General features: G+C 35.5%; 2 long non-coding RNA genes across 2 annotated transcripts; one reads left to right on the top strand and one right to left on the bottom strand.

Annotated features, from left to right (window-relative positions):
• Positions 1–39: 39 nt before the first annotated feature.
• LOC109585950 (uncharacterized) lies at positions 40–501 on the bottom strand. The gene is made up of 2 exons (XR_002186743.1): positions 319–501; positions 40–113 (listed from the first exon to the last, which is right to left on the bottom strand). It is a non-coding gene; the product is annotated as an uncharacterized LOC109585950 (long non-coding RNA).
• A 2,283-nt stretch (positions 502–2,784) lies between these two features.
• Positions 2,785–5,356, top strand: LOC109585951 (uncharacterized). Its single transcript, XR_002186744.1, has 7 exons — positions 2,785–2,847; positions 3,209–3,298; positions 3,407–3,476; positions 3,732–3,870; positions 4,200–4,363; positions 4,621–4,838; positions 5,287–5,356. It is a non-coding gene; the product is annotated as an uncharacterized LOC109585951 (long non-coding RNA).
• Positions 5,357–6,017: the final 661 nt, after the last annotated feature.

The raw sequence follows: 6,017 nt of genomic DNA on the forward strand, positions 1-6,017 counted from the left end.
GTCAAAATCTCATAGTCTGGGTTCGCCCCCAATACTCTCCCGAGCCTTGCGGTCTATTCTTTGGGGGTCACACTTGGTTCCTTGGGGAGTGCCACCTCCATATCTGTCTGTGGCTAAATGGGAAGGAGATGTTATAATATTTGATGCTCTATCTGGTGCCACATTGCATTCAGTGGCTTGTACATTAAGAGTATTGGCCTGGCTGGCTTACTGCCCACACTCAGTTGGGGTGCGAGTAGGCCCTCCTTTACTCTCAAGCATTGCTATGCATTCATGCTCTCCTCTGAGGCAATGTGCTTGCCTCTCTCTCTCTCTTACCTCCTTCCCATGAAACTGCAGTCAGGTGCTGGGAGGTTTGGCACAACCCACATTAAGGCACACTACAACAAGTAGTGGGCCTCTCTAGGGACGGAGATTCGATGGGAGCTCTCCAAGAGCTGCCGTCCTGGTCCAGCCAATCTCACTCCATATCAGGTAAGCCCTAAAGTGGATTAATTTAATTTTTGGGGGGCAATTATGAGATGGGAGGGGGTAATTAGGGGGTGTGGTCAACTAAGCTTGTGCAAAACTTTTAGGGAAGTAAAAATTATAAAGACTAAGCCTGTTAAAATGAGCTCCTTTGTAGTTTAAAGATAGTTTACATAGTCCAGTACTGCAGCTGCTTCACAGTTTACATAGGTAAACCAAAGTTTACATTACTCCAAAAAATTTTTGGGGGGGCATTGCCCCCCCTGGCCCCCCATAGATCCGCCACTGGGAGTGTGGCATTGCAGACATTCACAAAATATAATTAATTTAAAAATACGAAAAATAATAATAATCCAATTCTGTGAAAACAATAACAACAATTTTTATTAATTTAGTAATAATGATTATACATTAACAGTTATTCCTCTCTCTCTCAAACTATACTTTTCTGAGAAATATTTTTGAGTTATTAGCTATTTTAAAAACAGCTAATTTTCGAAAAATACCCAAAGCTATAGTCTATGGTTTTTTCCAAAACATGGCCCTGAAATCAGTCAAATTACCCATATATTTACGTTTTCAGATACAGATTGATGTACTAAGGCTATGTAACAAGTTTGAGCTCATCCCAACAATTTTTTTCAAGCAACAACCATTGTTAGAAATGGCAATTTTTCAAAAATACACATGGCTATAAATGCCTTTTTAATTTGCAAAAATATTTGTCAGAATTGCCTGAAACTTTCTACACAACATAAGTACATTAATATGTATCAGAAAATGTAATGAAAATGGGGCTATTATTTTTGGGATCATTTTTCACAGGAAACCATATTCTTGTGTATTTTTCAAAAGTTAGCCATTTCAAATAATGCTCATACATGTAACTCTAAAAATATTTTTTGGAATCAGCTCAAACTTTCTACGTGGCATAAGGACATCAATATTGTATCAGAAAATGTAATAAAATTTTGGGTGATTTTGGAGCCATTGTTTGGAACAAACCATGAACTAATTATTTTATCCAAAAATGGCTCCAAAATCACCCTAATTTTTTATTACATTTTCTGATACATATTGATGTACTTGTGCTAAGTTTAAGCTGATTCCAGCTTCAATTATTAAAGTTGCTACCATTTCTTCCAGAAATAGTACCTCCAATATTTACTATCACTTACAGAGTAGCTGTAAGACATGGTCTTCCTTCCTCCAAAAGTAGCGAAGGGGTGGGGCGAGACTAGTCCACCTAGTCAACCTATGAAGAATAGTAAATAAATAAATCATTACTTAATTGTAACTTATGTGAACCATAAAATTCCGAAAATGAGTAAAATCAAACACTCAAGTCGTAAAAATTTATAAAGATCCAATTTTGATCAGAATCAGCTCAAATTCTCAACACAACATAAAAACATGTATACACCCGTACATTATGTATCAGAAAATTATAAAAACATACATTTTCCTCAATTTTATTTTTTGGCAAAATTTGGCCCATGATCCTGCAGAGACTTTGATCCCATTTTTTAACAACTTAAAAAATTTGTAAAAATCTAATTTTGATCAAAATAAGCACAAACTTTCTACACAACATAAGCTTGTGTAGCCAAAACCTGCTTCATTTCCATCATTTAAACGGTTAAAGTGCATCTATACATGCATTAGGAAAGGTATGTTGGTATTAAAAGAGAAAATTCATAAATTTACTTTTTTTCTGGTCCTGGTCACTCATCAGTGTTCTTTATTAATTAATTTTCTTATCAAGCCATGCCCAAAGTCCTTGCCCACGCAGTCCACGTGATACCACGTGTGTAAAATGGTGTCTAACTCATCATAACTCATTGTGTCAAGAAAACTTTTATACCCCAACTAGTTATGATGACGTTACTATCCCTATTGTGTTTTGGGGCCATCATCCTCCAGTACACGATATTACCAGTATGACCAGGTACAGAGCTTTGGATTTTGATACTGACTATTATACTGTGTATTAAATTTAATAGGACAGACTACAGAGGAAGATAAAGGAGGAGCTACTGGTACTGAAACGGGGCAGATTTGTATCTTAAACTTATACAGGAAGAGAATCAACGGAGAATTTGTGGTCATTACTATCACTTAAAATCCTTAATGTATCATTTTATTTCTAATTAATGCCCATATTTTCTAGTTATGTCCAAGACTATTATTACTAGGAATGCAATCTGGAGACAGGGACAGGATTGTCAGTCTTAGTAAAAATGGGTGCGTTGATGTGGTAGGGGTGTTGCTAGTTATTGACGTTATATTAATAGTTACATAGCATTGTGGGATGGTAACGATGGGACGTGTCTTAAGACTGTTAATAATCTTGGAAATGGAATGCATTATGGAATAAAGGTAGTGATAATATTAATGGAGGATTATGTAAATCAGGGTGTCCCACATTAAATTGTGCTTAGTGAGCTAAACAGCATAAACACTATGGAATAGATTTAAAAATTTATTTAAAAAATCTATTGGAGTCAGTTCAAACTTTCTATACAAGATATACATGTAAGTGCATGTATGTGCATCAGAAAAATTATAAAATGGAGAATTCTCTCCTTTTTAATTTTAGCAAAATTTGGCTTGAGAACATGTTATGGTACAGTGACTTTGACCTGGTTTTGAGCAACATACCCATGTCAATTTTGATCACAATCAACTTAAACCTCCCTCCTCTCTCTCTCTCTCTTCCTTTCCCTTTCTATTATTTTAGTCAATAGCGCATCCTGCTATTAAAGAAACCTTGATTGGAGTTTGGGGACAATATCACAATATATTTATACTTGATCCTAATACACTGGAGGTATTATTATTAATTATTGTGTGTTATTGTTTCCATGTGTACTATTATCAAGAGTAGATAATAAGGATTTACAGATTATTATTTATTTGTTTATTTTTGTATTTGCAGTTCATTTGTGCTTTGAAATCCTCTCACAATCCAAACTGGATATCACAACTTATGGAAGGTAATACGGAAGGTAGTGTACATGTACATATAAATCAGGCCTACACTGGTCAATTACAATTGTAACTGTAATTAAAGGCTCAATTAGGATTACATAATAATTGTAATTGAGGCTTAAGTCTGAACTGAATGTAATTGGAATTTTTATCAAAATTGTCTTGTCATAATGTACTGACTACCAACTCAATACAGACGTTGGGAAATTTACCTTACGCATTTAATTATATATTTTATATAGTTATACTTTCTTGTTCTTTACTATCATTAGCTGCAGGTGTGGAGTCTATCATTGGTAAGCTTCATTGAGAGGAAGGTCTGCTGCTCCTGATTTCAAGTCTCATTTCACTGGCTCTCTCTCTGACTCATGGCAGTCCCCAGCCACTTCTTGTTCCCTTATTGACTCAGTTGTCAGTTATCATATTCCTGGGAATACCCAACGATTGCAATCATTACATGCTCAATGTGACATGGCCACAAATTGTCAAATTAAAACCTGCCAATCAATAAAATTCACCAAATTACTCCCTCCAATATTACCAGCCTTACATGTACATGTACAATGTGTTGTACCCTCTTTTTCAACCCTCCATCTCTCTCATCCTTTCTATTATATGATCTTTCTATTCAGAATCTATTTTTATTTTAATGTTTATAAGTGTATGTTAATTTTTTATGTTTTCTCTCCCTCTGTTCCTATCTCTTTCTCTCTCTCCCTCCCTCTCTCTCTTTCCATTAGTATCCCAGTATCAGTGCTGGTCCTTCTTCCAATATTACTGTTTCTTTATTTTTGACACAATTATGGTCCGTTGATCTGTGTATTGTCCAATGGTGGTATTATAGTTCTATCAGGAACTCAAGCAGCTCCCAAACTCTTACTAGCCAAGAGAAAGTTCTCAAAAGGTACTCTGCATACAAATGTGCAATAATTGTATACATGTCCATGTCCATGTATGTACATGCATTCATACATGTACATGTACATTGTAATTACATGCAATATGAATAGGATATTTTTCTGTAGAAATAGTAATACCAAGTGTTTATCATGCCTGTAGTCTACTTATGTACAGTGGTACATGTACATGTACAGTATCACCTCTGTTTTTTCTCTGTGCTTCTGTCTTCTCTCTCTCTCTCCCTCTTTCTCTCCTCTATAGCATGGTCTCAGTATTATTTCTTAAGAGGTCACAAGAGGAGAGTCCCCTCCTGTTGTATCCTGTGACTATAGCACTGCTTATGATACCAATCACTTGTTATCTGGTGGTCCTGATTTCTCTGTTAGATTGTGGGACCTCTTCAAAGGAATATTGTTCCACACTATTGCAGTTCATGGTGGGTGGTCAGTAGCATTGTAGCATGTCCTCCTCATATTAATGTAAGCTTTGCTCTCCCCCTCACTCTTTCTCTCTCTCTTTCTCTCTCACACCAAAGCATTCAATTGCTAATACATGTACATGTACATGTATTTGTAGTACATGTAATACCAACATGTAGTGCCCATTAAGTGTATAGTAATTAATATTCATGTACATGTAATTATTGTCACTGAAATACATGTGTATGTACATTTTCATATATTGACTACTTACATGTGCATGTACATGTATAAGTTACTAATGTGCTGAAAAGTATTGTAAATGTTTTGTGGTTTTCATGTTGCCTTCATTTGCTTACTTTTTTACTTCAATAATGTCATTTACATTTTTTGACAGTTGCACATGTACATGTAAATATCAAGTTTTAAATGCAGTGTACATGTACATGTATATGCACAAATTACATTGTTTCCCTCCTCTCTCTCTCTTTCTCCCTCTAACCATCAGCTCACCTAGACTCCTAGTATCATGCCTTCATGCATGGAACCTTGACAACTCACTGGACAAGTTAGTGTTAGATTGGTACTAATAATCAATGTTTTGAAGAATGATATTATGAATAATGATAATGATGTTTTGTTGTATTGTTGGCATTGTTACTGGGGCCATACATGTATCATCTGTCTTTCTTACTGTTGGAACTTAAGTATTGGCAGTAGTTGAATTTGGCAATTTGCAATTGGTGGATTTTACATGTGTACACATCAGGAGCCCATAAAAAAAGGGAAGGGTAGGAGCGCGCAACACCCACGCATTTAATTAAAATCACTGTAGCCTGCATATCCTAATGAGTTTACTATTTTTAGAACAAGGTAAACCACACTAGTGATGGGCGATATGGCCAATTTTCTTAATTTTTGATAACGATCGATAATGGACTTTTAAAGGAAATATCGATTATTAACGATACGATAACCACACCTTCATTTAGGGGTGTGTCAAGGGTGTGGCTAATGATTTTGGCACTGTACTGGACATGATAGAAGATCATTTCCATGCTCTTGAGCCTTGTTCTCTTCTTATTGAGGTAGGCTGAGCTAACAACTGGTCAGTTGCTTCTTTCTTGCAGTTCAACAGTGCAATTACTTATTAAAATTAGTTATTTAACCTTAATAAATGGGCGTGGTCAATAGATCAATGAAAATTGCATAAAATTTTTGATAATGATTCAAATCGAT

Source organism: Amphimedon queenslandica, unplaced genomic scaffold (genome assembly GCF_000090795.2).
Source record: "Amphimedon queenslandica unplaced genomic scaffold, v1.1 AMPQUscaffold_12979, whole genome shotgun sequence".
Classification (NCBI taxonomy): Eukaryota; Metazoa; Porifera; class Demospongiae; order Haplosclerida; family Niphatidae; genus Amphimedon; species Amphimedon queenslandica.